This window comes from Triticum aestivum, chromosome 7A (genome assembly GCF_018294505.1).
Source record: "Triticum aestivum cultivar Chinese Spring chromosome 7A, IWGSC CS RefSeq v2.1, whole genome shotgun sequence".
NCBI lineage: Eukaryota > Viridiplantae > Streptophyta > Magnoliopsida > Poales > Poaceae > Triticum > Triticum aestivum.
This window is the reverse complement of record NC_057812.1, coordinates 52,665,777-52,689,503: the sequence shown is the minus strand read 5'-3', so window position 1 is coordinate 52,689,503 and position 23,727 is coordinate 52,665,777. Positions and strand designations below refer to the sequence as shown.

The window sequence follows — 23,727 nt, the reverse complement described above, 5'->3', positions numbered from 1 at the left end:
CATGTGCGTATATATATTATGATCGGTTCTACTAGAAATTATATTTATATATATGCATAACGTGTACAATATGTAGTATCGTAAAATACCAGCAATCGAAAAAGAATTAAATGTGAAACACAAAATTGAATGAAAAAAAGAAATCATAAACCCAAAACCCCCCCAACATTTTAATACCGGTTGGTGACACCAACCGGTACTAAAGGGCTCCCTGCCCCTGAAGCTGGCTCGTGCCACGTGATTGCCCTTTAGCACCGGTTCGTGCTGAACCGGTACTAAAGGGGGGCGGTGCTGAACCGGTACTAAAGGGGGGGGGCCTTTAGTGCCTACATTTTAGCGCCGGTTACCAAACCGGCACTAAAGGGCCTTACGAACCGGTGCTATTGCCCGGTTCTGCACTAGTGAGTGTAGACTGCACTGCACATAGCTCAGTGCAATCTATGCTATTCCGAAAGGCTTGAAGCTAATCAATGTGCAGGTGAGCATTGCGCCTCTTCGTCATTGTCTCTGCACTCACGGCTTATAAACCGCTCATACTGCCTCTCTCTTGGCGAGGTGGGACCAAAGATCAGCTTACTAAGAAACTCTAGTACCGGTTCATGCTATGAACCGGTACTAAAGGTCTTCGTGGGGGCCCAGCCTGACCACAGCCACACTGGCCTCATTAGTACCAGTTCATGGCATGAACCGGTACTAAAGGTTGCCCACGAACCGGTACTAATGATGCCCACCCGCCTAGCCGTTGGAACCGGCACTAATGGTCACATTAGTGCCGGCTCAAATTCAAACCGGCACTAATGTGCTTCACATTTGACCCTTTTTCTACTAGTGAGGGGGCTTGCTTAATTACCGGTGGGGTATCAATGTAGTAGTTCAGATCGTGGAATGTGATTGGAAGATGCATAACTGGTATTGTAATCTTTGCTGCAATAAGATGAATGCATTGAAGAAGCATGCACTTTTATGGGACCTTCATTTTTTTTACTATTAATTAGTATTGAGATGTTTATGTCTTTACCTTTGGAAATATTTGATTGATCATCAGACTCATTTTCAATAGTGGAATCTTTTTCCTGCTGTTGACATAAGCTCTTTGTAGGCCTGCTTCCGTGATATTCTTCTGTAGCTGAAATTGGCAAAATTATACTAGGATTCTAAAGTAAGTAACATAGGTGTATAAAGTCTAATTAACTGGTGCTCCATAGTGCCTCGGCACTATATTCCCGTATCTAGATTCATCGAGATATTTGTGAAGTCTAATTTATTCCAAACTAGTTTGATCTTTTCAGTCTGTACTTTGTTTTGTTATTGCTTGGATTGTAGGTACCTGTATGTTTATAAAACTACTATATGGATGAGTTTACCCAAAACTATTTGGGATCGAGTGGATATTTTGAAATTATACCTAGCAATGGCAACCAGTTATATTACCAAATTTGCTGTATTTCAAATCACAGTGCCTCTTACTATAATATAGATGTACTTTCTTCATTAGTAGCAAACTTACGAGTTTTGTAATCTAGTGCCAATCCAAAAGCGATATAAAATAAAAGAATAGATCCAAGCAAGGCTCCAAAGGATATCTAATAAAAATGCCAACTGTAATATAGGCGATGATTAACCAGGATTTGGTTCCCAATTTTTATGTTTTGAATACTTTCCTGAAAATAATACAAGTAGCAATGGTGTTAGATGCTTGACATCAGCTGATCACTCAATATTTTATTTGGAAAAAAAATCATTTCACCTTCTGCCATCTTGGTTCCAGGAATTCGTTAAGAACTATGCTGATTTCTGCATATGTCATTGGCGATATCCAAAATCCCCAGTTTAACCATCCTGGCATGGAGGCTGGGACAATAAAGTAACAAAATTTGTTTAGATTTGCTAGGGCTATAAGTTATATGCATTTAATGAGCAAAGGTTATCTTACTCTTGGGAAGAATGAAACCTCCGAATGTAAGGAATACTGTTAGAGCAAGAAAAAGGTAGAAGAAGGACACAATAGGTGTTTGGAAGTATGAAGCAATAAATCGATACTGCAAGGTGACTGAATGATGGAGAAGACAAAGTATCAGAAACTGGCAGAAGAACCTAGAAATGAATATAAATAAAATATGTTAGAGTTTCTCAATGTTTGTTCTTATCATTGTAAGCTTGAGAAAATTCCATAATTACCTCGAAACAGTAGGTGTATAACTAATACCATAATATGTGATAGATATTCATACAAGCGAATCTAGTATCGAAACAGGGACCTTTAGGACTGAAGCTGGTATTGCATATGCCCATGATGAACAGAAATAGTAGCTCTTTTGCTTGTAAAAACTTGGGAGTCTCCCAATCTGCATGCTCATCTCTGGTATGCCATTTAGCATAATCATGAAGATGGAAAAAAATAATGCTCCAATGTAGTAATTTGCGTGAGTGAAACTTATTGTCATGCGAGTTCGAAGGAATATAGACATTGTTACGAGTGCAATAATGGCAAGCTGCATCAAGGAGTAAATCTCAGTTTGGACTCATAATTTACTTTGTACAGGAAAGAGTGCCTCAGAATGAAGTGTAACCTGGCCTGTTTTGAAGACATAAACAAACATATTACTTTTCATTAGGAGTGCTTCCCTTGCTCCACAGGCTTTGAACATTTCCAGTTTTCGTAGCGAATACTTATTGAGTGCTAAAGCTTCCTTGCCCAACTCGCTTATGGGAGGTACACTTTGCTCATGTAGTTTTTGTTAAACATGCTACATGCGACAGGTTTAGCCAGGTTGGACTTGTAGATATACATTGGTTGGTTAAGTTAGTTCTATCTCTTGTAACCGAATAGATTCTTCTCTATCCTTGTATCCCAAGTTTGTAATCTGAACAACCTGTACGCATGTACCAGAGATAAGCGCTGGCTATATAAACACGAACCCGTCGCCCTCGGTAGGGTACGACGTTTTCCCTAAACTTTCCACATGGTATACAGAGCTATTCTCTTCCATTACATCTAGTTCTCGATCTCCACAACCAAGCCACCATGTCCTCCTCCTCGAGCGTTCCTCAGGGCACCCTGACCGGCCAGATCACCGAGAAGCTCACGCGCACGAACTACGTGCTCTGGCGTACCCAGATCACGCCGCAACTCCGAGGCGCCGGGTTCTTCGGCTACGTCGATGGATCCACTAAGGAACCTGCCTCGACCGTCATCACCAAGCTGGCGGATGGAAAGGAGGAGTCGTCACCAAATCCCCTGCATTCAATTTGGATCAGGGAAGATCAACAGGTATTAGGGTATCTGCTGAATAACTTGTCGAAGGAAGTGCTTGTGCAGGTTACGGCCATCACCCATGCGTACGATCTTTGGACGGCGCTCGCGCACATGTTCTCCTCGACCTCGATCTCCCGTATCAACAACATCCGCATAGCACTTGCTAATGCGCAGAAGGGGCAGCAGTCTGTGGCGACGTACTTTGCCCAGATGCGCTCGCTGGCGGATGAGCTGGCGGCGGTGGGAAAGCCCCTGGAGGAAGATCAACTGATCTCTCACATCCTTGCGGGGCTCGACATGGAGTACCAGCCGCTGGTCTCAGCGCCGGATGCTCGCACCATCCCGGTCACGATCGATGAGCTCTTTGCTCAGATGAGCAACTTCGACCAGAGGATGGCGTTCTACCGCGTCAACGACAACGGCTTCAAGTCTTCGGCCAACAGTGCTTCACGTGGCCGTGGAGGCGGTGGCTCCTCCCGCTACCGTGGCCCTCCGCGCAAAGGGCAAAACGGCAACAACAACAACAACCCTCGCACCAACAACAACACCAGCAGCGGCAATGGCAGCGGCCGGCCCTCCTACAACAACACCAAGGGTCGCCACAACAACTCTGCTAGGTATCGCCCTGACGCTGTCAAGTGTCAGATCTGCGGTAAGCTGGGGCACTCCGCGAAGGACTGCTGGTACCGTTTTGAGGATGACGACTCATCCCAAGACGAGAAAGTAGCCGGCGGTGCTGAAGGATCGTACGGCGTCGATACAAACTGGTACATGGACAGTGGTGCTACCAACCACATCACGGGCGAACTGGAGAAAGTGACCATGAGGGAGAAGTACCGCGGCCCCGACCAAATCCATGCTGCCAATGGAGAAGGTATGGAAATCTGTCATATTGGTCACTCAACTATTAAAACCACTCACCGAAAACTTCATCTTAGAAAAATCTTGCATGTCCCTAAAGCCTCCATGAATCTTCTTTCTGTTCATCGAATCACCCTTGATAATCATGTGTTTCTTGAGTTTCACCCCTTCTTCTTTTTCATCAAGGACCAGGTCACGAAGAAAATCCTATATCGAGGTAGATGCGTTCGAGGGCTGTATTCGTTGATTCCTGAACTTAGGAGGCTCAATAAGCAAGCATGTGGTGTCACCAAGCTCTCATCCTCTCGGTGGCATGATCATTTAGGGCATGCATCATTTTCTTTAGTTGAAAGATTGCTTAGGAAAAATAAGCTCTCATATGTTGGAGAGCACAATCGTGAAACAATTTGTGATTCTTGTCAAAAGGCTAAAAGCCATCAATTATCATATCCAATTTCTATGAGTATTTCTACCAAACCTTTGCAACTCATCTTTTCTGATGTTTGGGGTCTTGCCCCCTCCTCTGCTGGTAGACATAGTTATTATGTGAGTTTCATTGATGGCTATAGCAAATATTCCTGGATCTATCTTCTTGAGAAAAGATCTGATGTGTTTCAAGTATTCCAAAATTTCCAAGCTTTAGTTGAAAGGAAATTTGATAGCAAAATACTTGCTGTCCAATCTGATTGGGGAGGGGAATATGAAAAGTTGAATTCCTTCTTCCAACAACTTGGTGTATCTCACCATGTCGCTTGCCCACATGCTCATCAGCAAAACGGGTCAGCTGAGCGCAAGCACATACACATTGTAGAAGTAGGGCTTTCTCTACTTGCACGTGCATCCATGCCACTTAAGTTTTGGGATGAAGCTTTCCTCACCGCCGTGCATCTCATCAATATATTACCTAGCCGAGTCATCAACTATGAAACTCCTACTGAGCGACTTCTTCACACCAAACCTGAGTACAAGTCACTTCGTGTCTTTGGATGTGCCTGTTGGCCAAACCTCAGACCTTACAACAATAGAAAGCTCATGTTCCGCTCGACACAATGTGTATTTATTGGATATAGTGCTCAACACAAAGGTGTGAAATGCCTTGATGTTTCCACCGGCCGTGTCTACATCTCCAGGGATGTTGTTTTTGATGAAACTAAATTCCCCTTCGCCGATCTTCATCCCAATGCCGGAGCACTTCTTCGCCAAGAAATCCTCCTATTGCCCTCACATCTCACCGGTGTTGTCACAGGGGAAAATAGTTGTGGTGAACCAATATTGACTGATTCTCATAACAGCATGCATGAGCTTTTTGACACTACAGGTGAAAATACAGAAGAAATTGCTGCCGAAAATGAAGAAAATAATGTGGCGCCGGGGCCATATTTTATGTGTCCGCCGCCAGGGAGCAAATCTCCCTCGGGATCGCTGCAGCAGCAGTCTGGCGGCGCATCTTCCGCGGGCTCCGCACCGCAGGAGTGGGCCAGCGCGCCGGCTTTTGGCTCCGCGCCACCCGTCCGTGAAAGCGACCGCGCGGGCCACCCCGATGACGCGCCTGATTCCGGGCTGGGCGAGTCCGCTACTGCCACGTGGCCCGTGGCTCGGTGGCCCACTGATGAGACTCGGTGCTACTCCCGGCACGCTACACAACCTGCACCTGATGCGCCTCCATCAGCCCGACCGGCTCAATCATCGCGCCATGATGATGTACCTGTTGGGCCTGGTGCGACCCGGCGTGCTGCACCAACCGCGTCTGACGCGCCTTCACCAGCCCGACCGGCCCAATCATTGCACAATGATGGCGTGTCAGCTAAGCCTGGCACAGGATCCTCTGAGCCATCCTTGTCACCTCCGCCTCTGCGTTCAGCCACAGAAGATCCTCCAGCGCGTCGATCCAAGCCAGCCATATCAGCCTCGGGATCCGCCGCTGCAGGGGGTGCTCCTGGATCTTCTGTGGAGCCCTCTACACCACGGACAAGGCTACAAAAAGGGGTACTCAAACCTGTAAATTACAAAAATATTACCAAATTTGGTTTGGCTTGCTCCACAGGTGAACCTGCTACGCTTCAAGAGGCACTGGGTGATGTGACGTGGAGAAAGGCCATGGAGGAAGAACACATAGCACTGCAAAGAAACAAGACCTGGCACCTAGTTCCTCCACGGCAAGGTAAAAACGTGATTGACTGCAAGTGAGTTTTCAGAATCAAAAGAAAATCTGATGGAACTATTGATCGTTATAAAGCTATGTTGGTTGCAAAAGGTTTTAAGCAAAGGTATGGTTTGGACTATGAAGATACCTTTAGTCCAGTAGTAAAAGCTGCAACCATTCGCCTAGTTTTGTCTATTGCTGTTTTCAGGGGATGGAGTCTCAGACAACTGGATGTAAAGAATGCGTTTCTTCATGGTGTTCTGGAAGAGGACGTCTATATGAAACAACCTCATGGGTTTGAAAACAAAAAGTTCCCCTCACATGTGTGCAAATTTGACAAAGCTATATATGGTCTGAAGCAGGCCCCTAGAGCATGGTACTCACGTCTCAGTCACAAACTGCAAGCACTTGGGTTTATCCCCTCCAAGGCTGACACCTCATTGTTCATTTACAACAAGTCAAATACTTCCTTGTTTTTGCTTATCTATGTTGATGATATTATTGTCACTAGTTCATCTAATGAAGCAGTGGCAGGACTGTTGAGGGATTTGAGTGTTGAGTTTGCTCTCAAAGATCTAGGAGACTTACACTTCTTCCTAGGTATTGAAGTACAGAAACATGGAGATGATCTTCATTTGTCTCAGGAAAAGTATGCAACAGATCTTGTAAAAAGGGCTGGTTTGCAAGGATGTAAACCCTCATCAACTCCCTTATCAAGCTCTGAAAAATTATCTCTGACAGAAGGAAACCTCTTGAATCAAGAGGACAGTGCCAACTACAGAAGTTTGGTAGGTGCACTTCAGTACTTGACCCTTACAAGGCCAGATATATCCTTTGCTGTTAACAAAGTATGTCAATTTCTTCATGCACCCACTACTGTTCATTGGACTGCAGCTAAGCGCATTGTCAGATATGTTAAACATACTTTGGGTACTGGTCTTACTTTCAACAAATCATCATTTGTGCTTATCAGTGCTTTCTCAGACTTTGACTGGGCAGGCTGTGTAGATGACAGACGATCAATAGGTGGTTTTGCGGTGTTCTTTGGGCCTAATCTCATATCATGGTGTGCAAAGAAACAAGCCACCGTATCAAGGTCAAGTACAGAGGCAGAATACAAAGCTCTTGCAAATGCTACAGCAGAAATTATCTGGGTTCAGTCTTTGCTAAGGGAACTTGGCATTAAACGGATTCCAGCTTCATGCTTATGGTGTGACAACCTTGGTGCTACATACTTATCAGCTAACCCAGTTTTTTATGCCAGAACGAAGCACATTGAAATAGACTTTCATTTTGTCAGAGAAAGAGTTGCTAGCAAGCAACTGGACATTTGGTTTATCCATTCTAGAGATCAAGTTGCTGATGGATTTACAAAGGCGTTGCCTACAAAAAGCTTTGAAGAATTCAAGCGTAATCTCAACTTATGTAAGTTGTGAATAAGGGGGAGTGTTAAACATGCTACATGCGACAGGTTTAGCCAGGTTGGACTTGTAGATATACATTGGTTGTTTAAGTTAGTTCTATCTCTTGTAACCAAATAGATTCTTCTCTATCCCTTGTATCCCAAGTTTGTAATCTGAACAACCTGTACGCATGTACCAGAGATAAGCGCTGGTTATATAAACATGAACCCGTCGCCCTCGGTAGGGTACGACGTTTTCCCTAAACTTTCCACAGTTTTCTCCCCCTGTGATTCTCCTTGAACATGCTTGATAATTCATGATGTGAGATATATCTGTATGATTCATGTGGACCCAACCAGTACTGTTGTTGGTCCTTCCAGGACAAGATCTAATGATTTCAAAATTAGAAAACAAAACTGGTTTCATCAACGTGCAAATCATCTCAGTTGCTGCAGTTATTTTTGTGATTGAGAACAATTACCTCTTGGAGAAAGTCAGCTGCCGCTTTTCTTTCTGGGCATATGAACCCACACTCCTCAAAAAAATTGAGAGCTTCATTTCGAGGGCCATGGTAGATAATCTTCCCTTCTGCCATTAGTATGAGGTCATCAAAAAGATCAAATACCTCAGGTGTTGGTTGAAGAAGTGAAATAACCATCGTGTACTCGCTGATGTTTGTCAGTTGCTGGAAACAATTGATTATATGAAAAGTGGTAGAGCTATCCAGACCATTTGATATTTCATCCATAAAGTATGCTTTTGCAGGGCCCACAATCATCTCGGCTGGTACAAGTAGGTGAAAGATTATATACAAGGTGATCCCTTGTTGGTTAATGTATTTCCCATTGGCTTTACTATACCTGTGGTTAATCTTTTCTTCTGCCCCCCTGATATTCCTCTTCTCATTGCATCCCCAACCATCGTGTCTGCACATATCTCTAGCCCCATGATCTACAAATAAATCAGTAGTGTGATTCTGTCAGTATATTGTTCCTATCTGCCTTCAGCACCAAGTTATGCATAAACTCATATGTTTTGGCAAGAGGTACCTTCAAAATATAATCTGTCTGTAGGCTTCGCTCTGAAGCTTCAACTGCTACTACCTGCATTAGCCGCTTTACTTTTGAAAAACAGTTATGTTTAATTTGTAGAAACAGAAACAAAAGTGTTGACTAATAAAAATTGAAAAGCTAGCTTAGCTTTAATACAACCAAATATTATTCTGCTAGAGCAGTTCCAATATTCATTCGACGTTGAATTACCTTGTTCTTTGTAACTCAGATAAGCAGGTCTGCTTTTTTTTTAATTGTAAAGTGAGAAAGGATAATGCCAGCCAGTACATAGGATACACGATTTTTTACCTTCATGTATAGATCGATGTCCGCATCAGGTATGATCCCAGCCACACTCTCCCTTGTGTTCACCTCCTTGAGTATTTCTTTGGGCAAACAAATTTAGTGAGCAACAAATGTTGTGATTATTTAAGAACTTGTTTCTGATCATGAATTCTTGTGAGGACTGTCCAATAGACTTACTTGGTCTTCTTCCAACACCTTGGCACTGGGCTGAGAAGTCTAAAGTTTCCCTCACAGTCATCTCAGCTATGTGCAGATCATGTTGGTTGATATACACAGCTGTTTTCTCAGGTACAAATTCATGAAGTTCATAACCATTATAAGAGATATCCCCTGTTACCTGTAAAAGCTTGCATCGTTACATTCAGTTTGCCATTTTGTTTTCTTTTGTTCATGATTTTGCAAAATTGTAGCTTTGAAACTAAGTGTAGTGTCAATGGCTAAAGGGCATTTGTGCTGTTCTGCTCTGCTTTTCTGTGGTTATATCTCTAAGCAGGAACACCCAGCAGTACCCATAATCTATTGTGTGCTGTTATTTACTCCCTCCGTTCCAGAATATAAAAGGTGCACCAGTGTTCGTGCAAGTCAAACTTATGTATGTTTGACCAAGATTATAGAATAAAATATTAATATCTGCAATATAAAATAAATAAAATATGAAAAATACTTTTCGTGATAAATCTAATAATACAAATTTGGTATTGTAGATACTGATATATTTTTTCTAAAAAATTGGTCAAACATGAACATGGTTGCCTCTTGAAAAAACTAATACACCTTATATTTTGGAACTGAGGGAGTATTAATTAGAAGCTGATCTGAAAATAGTTCTCTGAAAGTACTTGGATCTGAAAATAATTAAAAGCTGTTATTTATTAGTATTCAGCAGTCAGTATCTTCATGATGAACTACTCATTTAAGCCAGTAAATAGTGCCGGTTTCATACATGTGCAGACCATGCCAATAATTATATGTTTTGACATGTTTTGGGACAATATAGGTGGCTTTGCTGGGGAGTTGGGACAGTTCAATTTGAGAACTCCAGCATCAGTTGTTGGCTTGTTGCTGTAAAAAAGCAACTTAAGTATACGGATATTCGTCATTCAGTGCAAGGCATTGTCGAATTTCAGCCTTTGTCAGAGGTCGTTAACCATGTGCAACTAATGAAAACAATAGACTATCAGGTGATGGACAACTTTTGCTTTTGATGTGAGTAGTGTTATTCTGTCAGTTGTCTGACACTCATTCAGATGACAGCCTGGTGCTTACGGAAGCATCACAATGATGTATCCTTCAATAGGGCTAGACCTAGCGTTGTGCGGAGGTGACTTGCTGGGTTTCGCTGCTGCGGCGAAACTCCAGCTCCTCCTACCTGGCGTGTAACCTTGGTTTAGGAGTTCCATGAGTCCTTCTTAGGGCTTGTAATCCTGAATGTCTGTTATTCTCTTTCCTTTTAATGCATCGAGACACGCACAAGCATTTTCTCGAACAAAAGAAAAATCTGTCAGTAGGATTGATTCTTTGTTTCGCACAGCCAAATGTTTGGGTTAGATTTCGGTAAATAGGCTTAATGGTAATATTGCCCATACTTTCTGCAAGGTAATCATGCTAATTTACTGGCAAGTATCAAGCAGGCGCCCATCTTTGCCCGCCGCTTGTTCTAGCAGGACCAGTAGTACGTTAACGCTGCTAGGGCGTATACACAGTTAAAAAGATGGAACATGGGCCTGAGTTTTATATCCAAACATGGTCCAAATTTGACCATCGATGTATCTAATTGGTCTGTAAGACTGTGAGATACATCTGATATAGGTATCTTCCGCTGGAAGGCAAGGCTGTTGTCTCCCTCCTCTTTCTTCTCTCTAGCTTGCTCTCACTCTCCCCGTGCAGTAGTAGCAAACCTACCTAGGAAGTAGGAATTGGATGAGAGCGCTGCCCTGAAGGTGACTCACCCTGCCGCCACAGTGATCGCCTACTTTAGGGGGATCCAGCGGGTGAGATTCTCTTTCCTGGCTGCCGCGGATGCCATGGAGGAGAGGGCCGCGGAGGTGTCATGTGTTGAATCTCAGGATGCTGCTGGAGGTTGGGTCATATGCGGATGATGGTGGCTCGTTCCTGTCACCAGAAGACGGAGGAGGATGTGCAAGAGTTCTAGGAGGAGGTTCTTGACGTCGGTGTCATGGTTAGGGGACAGGAGCGCCGGTGTGTTCTCCGGCGTGCGCGGTGCCAATGAGTAGTTGGGCACATGTATGTGTGGCAACACTATGTATAGGGATTAAGGTAATTGTGTCGTCTTCCCTGGCAGCGTCAGCGTCGTTGCCTGTTCCGGTATCAGGATTTGGGAGCACTGGCGTATGACCACGAGTGTCCCGACGAGTCCGAGTTAGAATTGTCAGTGCGACGGTACCAGAATGGTGCTGCAAACACTTGAGCATGTGCATGAGAGCTTGCTGCTTGTCGGAGCTCTCAAGAGGCACGAATTTATTGTTTGTGGGGTATTGATAAAAAAATTAAGTTTGGCTCTTTGGCTATTCATGAATGATGTAGATTTTGAGAAAAGATTGTAGGTTATACATTTATTTATGTGCTGGCTTCATATGTGGTCTATTCTGTAGCAGCCGGCTGAGATCTTAATTTTGATTTTCTTTCATTTGGCCAAGTATTGAATAATCTTGAGATCTTTATAGGAGCAGATGCAATCAGTGAAAACTGAAAACAAATACATGCATTTTTCTTTAATTATGAAAGGAAGACAGTATTTGTACCTTTAGAGATTTATCTAGTTTCCCGGCAAGAACTCGCAACAGAATGCTTTTGCCACATCCAGGAGGTCCCAGTAGAAGAGTCAATCTACAAAGATGGGAACATATGGAATCAGAACTAACCTTAATCTCTAAAGCGAGAACTATAGACACTTGATGCAGTAAATTTCACACGTTTTCTTTTGTATGTTTATGGTTTCTTTTCCATTTTACTAAACACTCCTGAAACATGGCACATACCTGCAGGGTTTGATGATTCCACTGACATCTTCTAGACCGTTGGTTTTTGCTCTTTCCGTTTCGAAGCCTAGCAACTTCACGAGGCCCTGTAACTCAAATGAAAAACCGGTAAGTTAGTCAATACCATCCAACAAATAACTGTGTCTTATCAGTTCCATTCTCATTGATTCGTCGAAAAAACAGTAGCTTCGGAGGTTTCTTACCGAGAAGGCACCTTTGGTACTATTCCATAGAGACGACAGGTGATCATGGTTTTCAATTTCAGTTTCAGAAAAATTTCAGCACCAACCGAAATCACTAAAATTCAATGAATTTCAGTTATTTCAGTTTCCATTTCAGCCAAATGACCGAAATATTCACTTGAATTCAATTAAAAATTTGAAAATTTTAAAAAATATTTTGAAAAATATTGGAATTGTTGTGCTATACTGAAATTGCTGAAATATTTTGACCGAAACGTAATATTTCAGTGTCTGCTGAAATTACTGAAATTCAGTGAATTTCACTGAAATCTCACTGAAAGTGAAAACCATGCAGGTGATTTCCTTTAGTAACTATGCACTCTGCTTCCACAAACAGATTATTATACCTCACCTCTATTGCTGGCAACTTGACATCAACCCTGGACACGGATCACATGGGAAAAATAAACAGTTGCATAGGCAGAGTCTAATCTTCACCCAGATACTTAGAACAGTGTTCTGAAAAAGAAAACATGCCTGTCAATTCTTTCCTTTTGTCCGCGCAGAAAGCGGAGGTGGTCATCTTCGAGGTTCTTTTGCAGGTTGTCGAAGAACTCGCGCCTCTTGAGAGCTCCGAACTTGCTGCCGTCAAGCAGCATGTTCTCACTCACATGCTCGGTGTTTGCGGCACCATTCTGGCGCCGTCGTGATGCCAGTTCTAACTGGGACTCATCCGGGCGCTCGTCACTCGCACAGGAGGTGAAATCTTGATGGTGGGATGATGAGTTGGTCTCTCTTGTAGCGGGGCCCTTCATCTCAAGATGGGCGATTCAGATGGACGCCCTTTGCTAGTGCCTAGCCGTAGTATAAGCAGTTATTTCCTTCTCTTTAGAGTAAGAGTTTGAAAGACCAGTCATGTGTTGACTTCAAATTAACTATTAGCATGGAAATGCACATTCTGGAACATGACAGCCATAAGTCATGTATTATATACGGTACTACTAGTGACTTCGCAGCACCTCTGATTCGGAGACCTGATTTGCCTTATTTTGGGTTTTCTTTGTCACGGGAAAGAACCCCACCACACTTTTTTTAGATTGTAAATTGGATATATGCCACCGCAAAACGGGACTTCAGAAAAAGAGTGAAGTGCATTTTTAGTCATGGATTAGAAAGGGAGTAACCGAACATGTTATGTTACGCAGGGATTCACACGGATAGGGTTAATGGGGGCTGGATGACAAGCATGGATTATGAGTCGAAGGACAAGTATATGGACTAGACTTCGCAACTCCAGGGCCGACTACACTTCGGTGTCGATTAGTATGTGAATCGCGACTCCAGTGTCGACTAATCACGATTAGTCTATGAGTCTCAACCTCAGAATGACTCGTTGACTCGTAAACCTTTGTGGCAAGTCGTGGATCACCCATTCTCCGGGAGGATAGAAACCACTCGTTTGGAAAGACCCCCTCAGCTGGTCATCCTTGATGTTGCTCTTGCTCGTTTGGAAAGACTTCACGAGACCTCTGCTTGGATGCATGCACTACCGGAAACTGCACTTTTCCCCACGGCCAGAAACACACAGGAAATTGGCGATTACCGTCAGGAAAATATTTCCTGTCGTTCAACCGACAGGAAAAACCCGCCAGGAATAAAACGACAGGGAAATAGATAAATGCCTGACGGTGGACCGACAGGAATTATTTTACTGGCGGTTGTTCCTGTCGGTGGCTCACAGGAAAATGCTGCTCCGTCAGGTTTATAATTTAGCTTCTTGTGACGCCCCCCCCCCCCCCCCCCAGGAAAAGGGCGCCAGGAAAACCAAATTTCGTGTCATTCTACCCGACAGGAAAATGGCAGTGCATCACATAGTGGATGTCCCACTGGAAAATAACTTGGCCTACAGGAAATCAAGCCGCACGTGATTAACCAAGCGTATATCAATATAAATTCATCTGATAAAAAGATAGTAAGCAAATTGTCCACTTCATATATCAATGACAGCCAAGCATCCAAAAGGAATATATACATCACATAAAAGCTGAGTCCATACATAGACTTGACCAAGAGTTGCATACAACAGTACTCTACAGGCCAACACCACTCTAATTATCATCCATCACACTGCACAAGGCAATGTAGTGATAGCAAAATACATAGATAGAAAGCCTCCTAGGTTGAAGATAAGGGACATCACTTACATACATATCACTTTAGAAAAGTGAATGCAACACAAGGATAAGCAGCTAAGTTTGGCCTGGAGCATATGGTACTTCTACACACATATCCAAAATACCGTAAGGACGATTAGTCATCAATTGCCATGCAAGTAGACTAGTGAGATCCTCCTCGTGAGGCACCATCAAGATTGAAGCCACAATTGTTATCGTTGACACCAATGTTCCCCTCATCATTGTCGCCTTCAATATTGCCATGGACGACGTCATGGTCAATAGGGCCATCCTCTGAGCTAACATGAGATGAATCGGTATTTACCTACGAAGTCATACACAACATTAAAGAGAACAAGCATATAAGAACACATGATTTGAAGATATTTCAGTAATCTCAAACCATTTTAGAAGATTGTGTGGACTGATGCAATGTTCCAATTTTATAGGCAATCAACAAGCAAGAGGTTTTACTAGCATAAATGATAGGTTTCATTGGCAGTAGGCAATCAACAAGGAGTATGTCTCACTAGCAAACAGAGAGCCAACAAGTAGGATATACTGACCTGTGTATGAGCATTAGATCGACCAAGAAGGAACCACTCCGGTAGATCTTCTCCCATCTTTGCAAAAACCATCTGCCAAGAATAAAGTATACCATGGATTATGGTAAAACATATTTATTCAAACTTAAACAAGGATTCTAGTACAGGATATTTACATTACCTTGAACAATTGGTCGTGCATTTCTGTTTTCCTTTTTAGACTCTCATTTGCACGACGTAATTGCTCATTCTCTTGGATAGCATTCCGGTAAGCAATGGAAATAGATGGCTTCAGATTTGTTGCCCTAGCAGCGGAAAGAACAGCAGCTTTCTTCACAGCACCGGATGCAATCGCTACACGGCCATGAGGCATGCCACCTGATGTGTTGTACAAGACCCTTTCATCCAAATCTATGTCCTGCCAATTCTCTGGATATGCTTCCTTCATACCAGTAGAATAATCATCCTAGAACAACAACAATAAACTCATGTCCAACATAAATGACAAGCTAACACAAAAAAAAGGGATAAGAGAAGGAACATACAAGGCATTTTTGTGCTTTCTGGCTGCTGATTGCACCACTATTGCCATTGTCATCGAGGTTTTTCATACCAGATTTCATCACAGCATATGTGTTCATTATGGTGGCCTTCTCAGGTCCAAACTTATGTTCCTACAAGTGCAAACAGATAGTTAAGTGAAAGCATGCTACAGCCACTAAAGATAAATTGCGGTCAAATGTATATTCAGTTCATGTCTTACCAAAAATTGCCTACACTCCGTGAATGGTCGTGAACCTCCACGATTTTGAGCAACATCTTCAGATTGCAAGCGGGATTTTTGGGCTCTGCGCCTTGCTTCCTTGAACTCTTTCGAGCACCAATAACTACAAATGTGAGGCCATACAGTAGGACTAAACCAATCAACTCTGCTAGCTAAGTATTGTTCTAACGTTAGTTCCCTTGCACATGCCAGCTTGTCATCAAGCTCCTCTCCTTGGTCATCACAATATATCTTGACTGCATCCACACGAGCTTGGTACAAGATGTCTTTCACTTTCCTCCTCGCATAGCTTTCTAAAATACGATCAGCCTCCACCCTATTTGCCTCATCAACTTCAAAGCAACGCTGATAGGACAAACACTATGAATTAGACATGGACTGCTATTACTTGATGCCAAGTTGAAGTAAATTTAACTCACCCAAAATTCTTGCTTCACCCGGTCAGCATTGGAAACACCTTCATCATCATGCACAAGATAGTAGTCCTCCCATTCTAGTGCTGGGCGGCTTCTAGTTACACCACTATCGTCCATGTACTTAACTAAACCTGGATATTCCCGCTTGAGAATGACTCCCAACTGTGAACCATATTTGTATCCATTGGGAATGCCACCAAGATATTTAAATTGCCTATACATAATGCAAGTAAGATGCCTTAACCTTTTTTTCTAGAGATAAAATTAATATATGTTACCAGATTTCCAGCTAGCTAATTTATAGGCATATGGCATATATGGCAGCAATGTGATAAGTAGGCGTTACACTAAATTTTAACGCTTCAGGAAAGAATGGATAAAACTAATTAATACTTACGTTTCACCGTTAGGTTCGAGTTGGACCTTGCGACCATTAGGAGGCATTCTTAGTGAGGTCCTTGCTCTCTTTGCCCTCCCCCTCTTCTTTGGAATTGCTTCACGGGCATTGATTGTTTGGCCACCACTTGAGTTATTGCTGCCAGCATTGGTCCTTTGGGGGGCATTGTCCCCTGAGTCACCGCCATCACGGTTGGTCCTTTGGGAGTTGCTGCTATTAGAGTTGGTGCAAATACCAATTGAGTTGCTAGCAGCCTTGCGACGTAATCTGGTGTGGCGAATTGTGCCGGTCATCCTGCATTATTACATTTAGACATTAGATCTAGTGCAGCACTAATATATACAATTAATTGCTAGCAGTAAACATAATGAAACTTACACAAAATATTACAACAAACAACTCAGTTTTAGAAGCACAAAGTCAGAAATCATTTGGGTCATAAGATGGGGTTTCATGATCGAGGTCATCGTCTACTTCATCATCTTCATCGTCATCCTCACTGTCGTTAACTTGAACACCATCTTGCTGCTTCTTTAACCGTTCCAGATCCTTCGGATCAGTAATCTCAATCTCGTCTGATATCAATGATGTTGTAACTTCTAGGTCAATCCCTAAGTCTATCACAAAGGTGCCTTCCAAACCATCTTCTTGATAGACAAACACGTCATCTCTTGGTCCTTCATCATTGCATCCATTAGGAGGAAGATAGCCATGTGGAGGAACATGATACGCAATCGACCAATCCAATAGATCTGGTCTGGTCTTACATGCGTACGCCAGATAATATACTTGACTGACTTGACTTCCCAGGACAAATGGATCAAAATTTGACAGCCGAGATGTGTGTTTAACCTCCACCAAGCCCAATTTCTCAGTCCGTTTAAGTCCATCAGGTGTAGGGTCAAACCAGTGACAATCAAATAAAACTAGCTCAAGTTGCATGCTTCCTTCCCAAGTTATTTTGAAGATGTCTTTAATCACACCATAGTACTCAAGCACATTGTTATTTTCATCCAAAGAAGACACACACACACACCAGTATTGATTGTTGATAATCCTGATTTCTCACTTTCATACAACTCTGACCGGAACCTATACCCATTGACATCATAGATGCCATACCTTCTAACTCTACTACGAAATTCATAAGACATTTGGCGCAAAGCATTGTGAATATTAGACGATTCCATAAACTGCAAGGAAAAGGTACTTTTGTCAGTGCTAAATGAGTTTTCAGGCTAACAATAGTTGAGTTTCATATGTCCAGGAACATTACATGTGTTTTAAACCAGTCAAAAAAATCTGGACCGCGGCCTGATTTCCAACCATTTAATCTTAACTCACGGATTTGCTTTGGTGTGGGTTTGGTTCTGCTCTTCCATTGTTCTTTATCAAATTGTCTGGCAATAAAAATTTTGGTATTAGTTGTGTAACAGAAAATTAAAAACTAAGAGTTAACTTATCTAACTTGAATACGTACTTGAAGAAATCATCCATCTCTGGTATGTTGGTTAATATATATAGGAGAGCAACCTTGTACTCCTCTCTTGTAAGTGTACGATATCCCTGAGGGCTAACGCATCGTCCGGAGCATTGAAATATATCAAGATCACATGCAGGGGCGAACGAAGAGGCTCCATCATCATATCGAGGTGCCTTATTTCTAACTGAATGGGCTTTAGGATTGAAGTACAATGATAGAAAATTTGTGGTCTCCTCAACTAGATAAGCTTCAACAATAGAACCCTCAACGCGAGCCTTATTACGCACTTTTGGTTTAAGATTTCCAATGCATCTACATGTCCAGAGCAACAACTTTGGATTAAAAATATAAACATACACATAGTATTTTATATGATAAACTAATAGTTCCATATTTACCTCTCATAGAGGTACATCCATCGAGATAGAACAGGGCCTCCTAGTCGAGCCTCATAGGGAAGATGCATGATTAAATGTTGCATGGGATTAAAGAAACCAGGAGGGAAGATCTTCTCTAATTTGCAAAGAAGCACAGCAACATTCTCTTCCATTGAACGTACAACATCTCTGCTAAGTTGTTTTGCACACAATTGCCTATAGAAAAAACTTAGCTCGGCCAAACACAACCATATATCCTCAGGAAGGAAGCCACGGAATGCAGCAGGGAGCAAGCGCTCGATAAAGATATGGTAGTCATGACTTTTCAAGCCAAAGACTTTTCTTTGAAACAAGTTAACTCCACGTGATATGTTCGCTGCATATCCATCAGGAAACTTTAGTTCTCGGAACCATTTGAGAATGGTTATAGTGTCGTCCTTACCAATGCAAAATGGTGCCATTGGCTTAAACCACTTTCCATTGTTCTTAAGCTTCAAATGCATATTAGGACGATCACAAATGTCAGCTAAATCTTGCCTTGCCTTCACATTATCTTTGGTTTTGCCAGGTATATCCAAGCATGTGTTCCATATAGCTTCAGCCACATTTTTTTCATTGTGCATCACATCAATGTTGTGTGGGAGCTTTAGCTTCGGAAAGTACTCAAGTTGGGAAAAGCAATTTATGTGGGTCCAATTGTGCAACTTGCCATAGTTTTTTGTATCAGCTACATTGTTGTACATGTGAGCACACAACTCCTCTCCCGTTAGACGCCTTGGTGGCCACTCAAGCACTATTGTGTTCTTTCTAAATGCATTGGCTTGGTATCTGAATTCATGATCTATAGGTAGAAAGCGTCTATGGCAATCAAACCAACAGGGCTTATGTCCATGTTGGAGCTGAAATGCATTGGAATCAGTCAAGCATATGTGGCAGGCTAGCTTACCATGGGTGCTCCATGCAGCAACCATACCAAGAGCAGGGAAATCATGGACCGACCATAGATATCCAGCCCTCATAGGGAAGTTCTGCTTCAGAGAAGCATCCCAAGTTTGTCGTCCCTCCCATAGTTCCATAAGTTCATCAACTAAAGGCTGCATCAGGACACTAAGTTTATTCCCAGGATGTTCAGGACCTGGAATAACAAGGGACAGGAATATGTACTCTTTTTTCAAGAGCTTGCCAGGAGGGAGATTTAATGGAGAAGCAAACACTGGCCAACATGAGTACGGAGCAGCATTTAGACGAAACAGTGTGAAACCATCCATTGCAAAAACTAATCTCACGTTTCTTGGGTCTCCCGAAAACGAGGGATAATCCTTATCAAACTGTTGCCATGCTTCCCCATCACATGGATGAACCATGTTACCAGAAGTAGAAGGCCTATGTGATCGCATATCTTTTGCTGTCTCCTCATGTGCATATAGCCTTTGTAGTCTTTCTGTAAGGGGGAGGTACCGCAGAATTTTACGTGGAACTTTATTCTGGCCTTCTTCATAGCGGGATGTACCACAAAAGTCACACTTTTCTTTATGCAAGTTATCTTTGTAGAATAGCATACAATTGTTCTTACACACATCAATTTTCACATATGGCATACCTAGGCCCTCGATTAATTTCTTGGAATGGTAGAAGTCCTTCACCATATTAGACTCTCCGGGGAGAAGTTCATGGATAAGTTGCAAGACAGCATCATAGTTTGCAATGGACATGTTGTACTGTGACTTTAAAGCTAGCAAACGAGCAATAGCAGAAAGATGTGAGTGTGTTGTGTTCTCATGGACTGGTTCATCGGCACTAGCAACCATCCTATAGAAGGCTTGGGCAGACGCAGATGGCTCCTCCTCAATAGGTGGGGGGTGCGGACCAGCCAGGTCAATTAACATTCTGTCCATCTGGTCAATTAAGATATCCTCATGATATAACGAAGGCCCAGACTCTTCACCCCTAACACCACGGCTCTCACCATGTGCAGTCCATATTTCATAGTTTTCCTTAAACCCATTGTAACACAAGTGCAACTCTATTGTGTCCCTTTCATGCCTAAAGTGGTTCCGACACTTCATGCATGGACATGGACACTTGATGCTGTTACCTTCAGCTACACCGACAATAGAGAAGGCTTGATCTAAGAAATGTTTAGTATTTTCAATCCATTCATTAGAGGGGGCTTTACCACGTTGCCAACCACTATACATCCATGTACGGTTTGCCATAAATAGCTCTGTGTTCGTAGATATAAACACATGAGTTACAAATTATCTCACAACAAAGGGATACAACACACAATATAACTTGCTTATGTAACATACAACACGCAGTTGATGAACTGAGAAACGACAATGACTAATACTTAGGTAACAGCCAACACATCATCTTATTCATGCGCAAATTACCACGTCAAGAAAAGAAAATAGATTGCTAAGGTGTAAGAGGTACCTTAGGGTTTGCCTTGCACTTCACTGTAGCTATGTTATATGGCTTCCTTCCTTCCTTCCGCCACAAAGATTTCTCAATATGAAAGCAACAGTTACAATGGGCTGGCACCATTAAGCAAATGGTTACTTTCATCTCCACAAAATAGAAGAGGAGCAACTTGCTTCTTAAACTGAATGCTTACCGCAAAAATGATTTGTCAAAAGAGGCTTGTACCAGTGGCCTACAACTTCAACCACGGATGGATAATATGACAGGTTCAAGCTACAACACATCAAGCATGGAAAACAAGTCAACATTTGAGATATCAAGTTTCAAGACATTATACTGCAATTCACTCATAAAAGTCATGATCAAATGTGCATAACTACCACTAAGAAAACAATATGTCTCATCTTCACATGCATACACTACATATCCAGAAGGCACATAGCTAGTAAGGGTAAATATATTACATGGATATTAACCGTTCCAGTTTTTCAATGACTTGACAATGGGATTGCTAACATCACACATAACAATACCACCCAAACTTTGAGCTGGCATACAAAGAGTAGTGCCATTTTTGCAACATCAAAACTGAAAAATCCAAACACTTCAAAGGTAAACAAAGAAAGCCATTCTCATGCATAAGACTAATATTTTCACCAATGAGCCAACAAAAAAAGGGCATTAGCCTTGCTGTTGTCGGACCTAGATTCTAAATAAATTCTATAGGCAAGTGAATCAAGCAATATATCACGTATTCTTTGCTTTTGACGACCAAGGCACAAACTTACCACAACAAATGGAGTAGTTGTTCTGGACAAAAGGAGGGATGGTGCAGTTCCCGGATGAAAAGCAGCCCCACGATGGCCAATGGATACTTGCAAAATGAGGTGAACAGAGCAGCAACAGGTCAGCAAGATTTCTACAACTACCCGCTCTGGGATAACCAAAGAGAAGAAATTAAGGGAATGAGTAGGGCAGAGGGGAAGAGCAAAGTTACCGTGACGAAGTGGGAGACGATGGGAGGCGATGGGGACGGGAGAAGGGAGACCGGTAGTGGTGGGGTGTATCCGATGATGGGGGCCGGAGAGAGGAGACCGAAGACCGGCGGTGGTGGCGGGAGGGCCGCGGTGGAGACCAGCGATGGTGGTGGGAGGGGGCGGAGATGGAGATGGGGTGGGGCGGCGTTGCAGCTGGGGTAGGGGCGGCGGCAGTAGGAGGGCGGCGGCGCTGGTGACAGGCCGTGGAGGTGTGGCCGGATCGGGGGCGGCGGCGGCAGGACTGTGGAGCCGCGGTGGTGGTGAGAGGGGGCGGTGATGGAGGTGGGATGGGGCGGTAGCAGTGGCAGGACGGCGGCGGCGGTGCGGCGAGGTCGCTGGATCGGGATCGAGGGCGGCGGCGGCTGGATGTGAGCTGCGAGTTTGTTTTTTTCTCATTATTTTTATCTCCCGTGGGCTTTCACGCACAGGAAAATGGAACCCGCAGGAAGCTTCCAGTCTGGCCCGTGAACCTTCTTGTCTATTGGCGTGAGAGATAGAATTTTTTCGCGCGCGCAGCGATTGTTTTGGCGCGAACACAGGCTTGTTTCGGCTGGGCTGACTCTTTCCGCGTGGGCCAACTCACAGGACAATCCTTTTTCCTGTGAGTAGCACCCTGCCCTACAGCAAAATGAGCTGTTTTCCTCGCAGCCTGAAAATACCCGTCAGGAAAATACATATTACTGTGAGGTGCTTCGGGCCTCACAGAAAAATTGCTCACCGTCAGGAAAACTTAAGTTTCTGGTAGTGATGCATGTGGGACACTCCGTAGGTTGCACATCACCATCTTGGAACTTTGAACTTGTTACTGGCAGGCACGGACCCATGAAAGTTGAAATGGTATCTATCTATCTATCTATCTATCTATCTATCTATCTCTATCTATATCTATACCTATACTAATTACAGACTCTTAAGAAATTACCACGTTAATTAGTAATTAGGAGCCGTTAATCTCGGTGGGACCGAATTATTACGATCTGGATTAACCCATGTAACACCGTATAGGCATCTGCGTTTGATCTAGAAAAAACATCTAATATTTCAGAAGGTCAACCGTACGATCATATATGTCAAGCGTGTTGGGCTGAAACTCTCCGGCCAGAGCACGACTTCCCCCAATCTTGTGATTTCCCTGGTCTACACGACCACCCGCCTCTCCCAGATCGTTGCTTCTGCACCGTGTGGCTGCCGCATCTTCTTTCTCTTGGTGCGAGACTTTTGTAGTTTGCTTCTCGCCGTCATGATTTCCTCGCGGTATCCCACAGTCACACTTTGCGAGATGCACGGCCGCCAATTGATAGATGTGAGGCCGCCTTCTTTTGTCTTCTCACCATCGTGAAATCTGCCACTTTTAGGAGGAGGAAGGAGGTGTGGCCGTTCTGTCGGGGCCGGATCATGAAGGCGCAGAGGAAGATGATATGTCTGGTGCAAGCATCAGACCAGCTACATGATGAGACATGCACCAGCACCACACACATGTCTTGCACGTGCCCAGACTTGGGTATGTCTAGCTGATTTCTACGATGGCGAGATCGACCTGGTAATGCGATACTCGGTCCAGCCAACAACATACAGTACTTTTTTTTTTCCTTAGGTCTCTTCCTCTACCAGTCTGAATCCAATCTAATTCTTTCTATTTGACAATGCATTCAAAGTGTTCGATGAATTGTTCTTTCTCATGTACAGTCAACCAGCAAGCGCTTCGCAACCAGCGACCTAGCGTCCACCCTATTCCGTTTTCTCTGGACGTAACCCAACTCCACTGGATCCACTATGTCTCAAAGCAAGCCCTAGAGGAGAACTGGATTATTTGAGTGCTGATCTCCTTTCGTCACCATCTGTCCGTGCCGTTCTTGGCAGTAACCGAGCTTAGCAGTTGATGCAC

The 23,727-nt window shown here is 43.3% G+C and overlaps 2 pseudogenes; one reads left to right on the top strand and one right to left on the bottom strand.

Annotated features, from left to right (window-relative positions):
* Positions 1-13,017, bottom strand: part of LOC123152986 (ABC transporter G family member 50-like) — a 45,519-nt pseudogene extending 32,502 nt beyond the window's left edge.
* Positions 3,506-3,644, top strand: LOC123155189 (uncharacterized; annotated as a pseudogene).
* Positions 13,018-23,727: the final 10,710 nt, after the last annotated feature.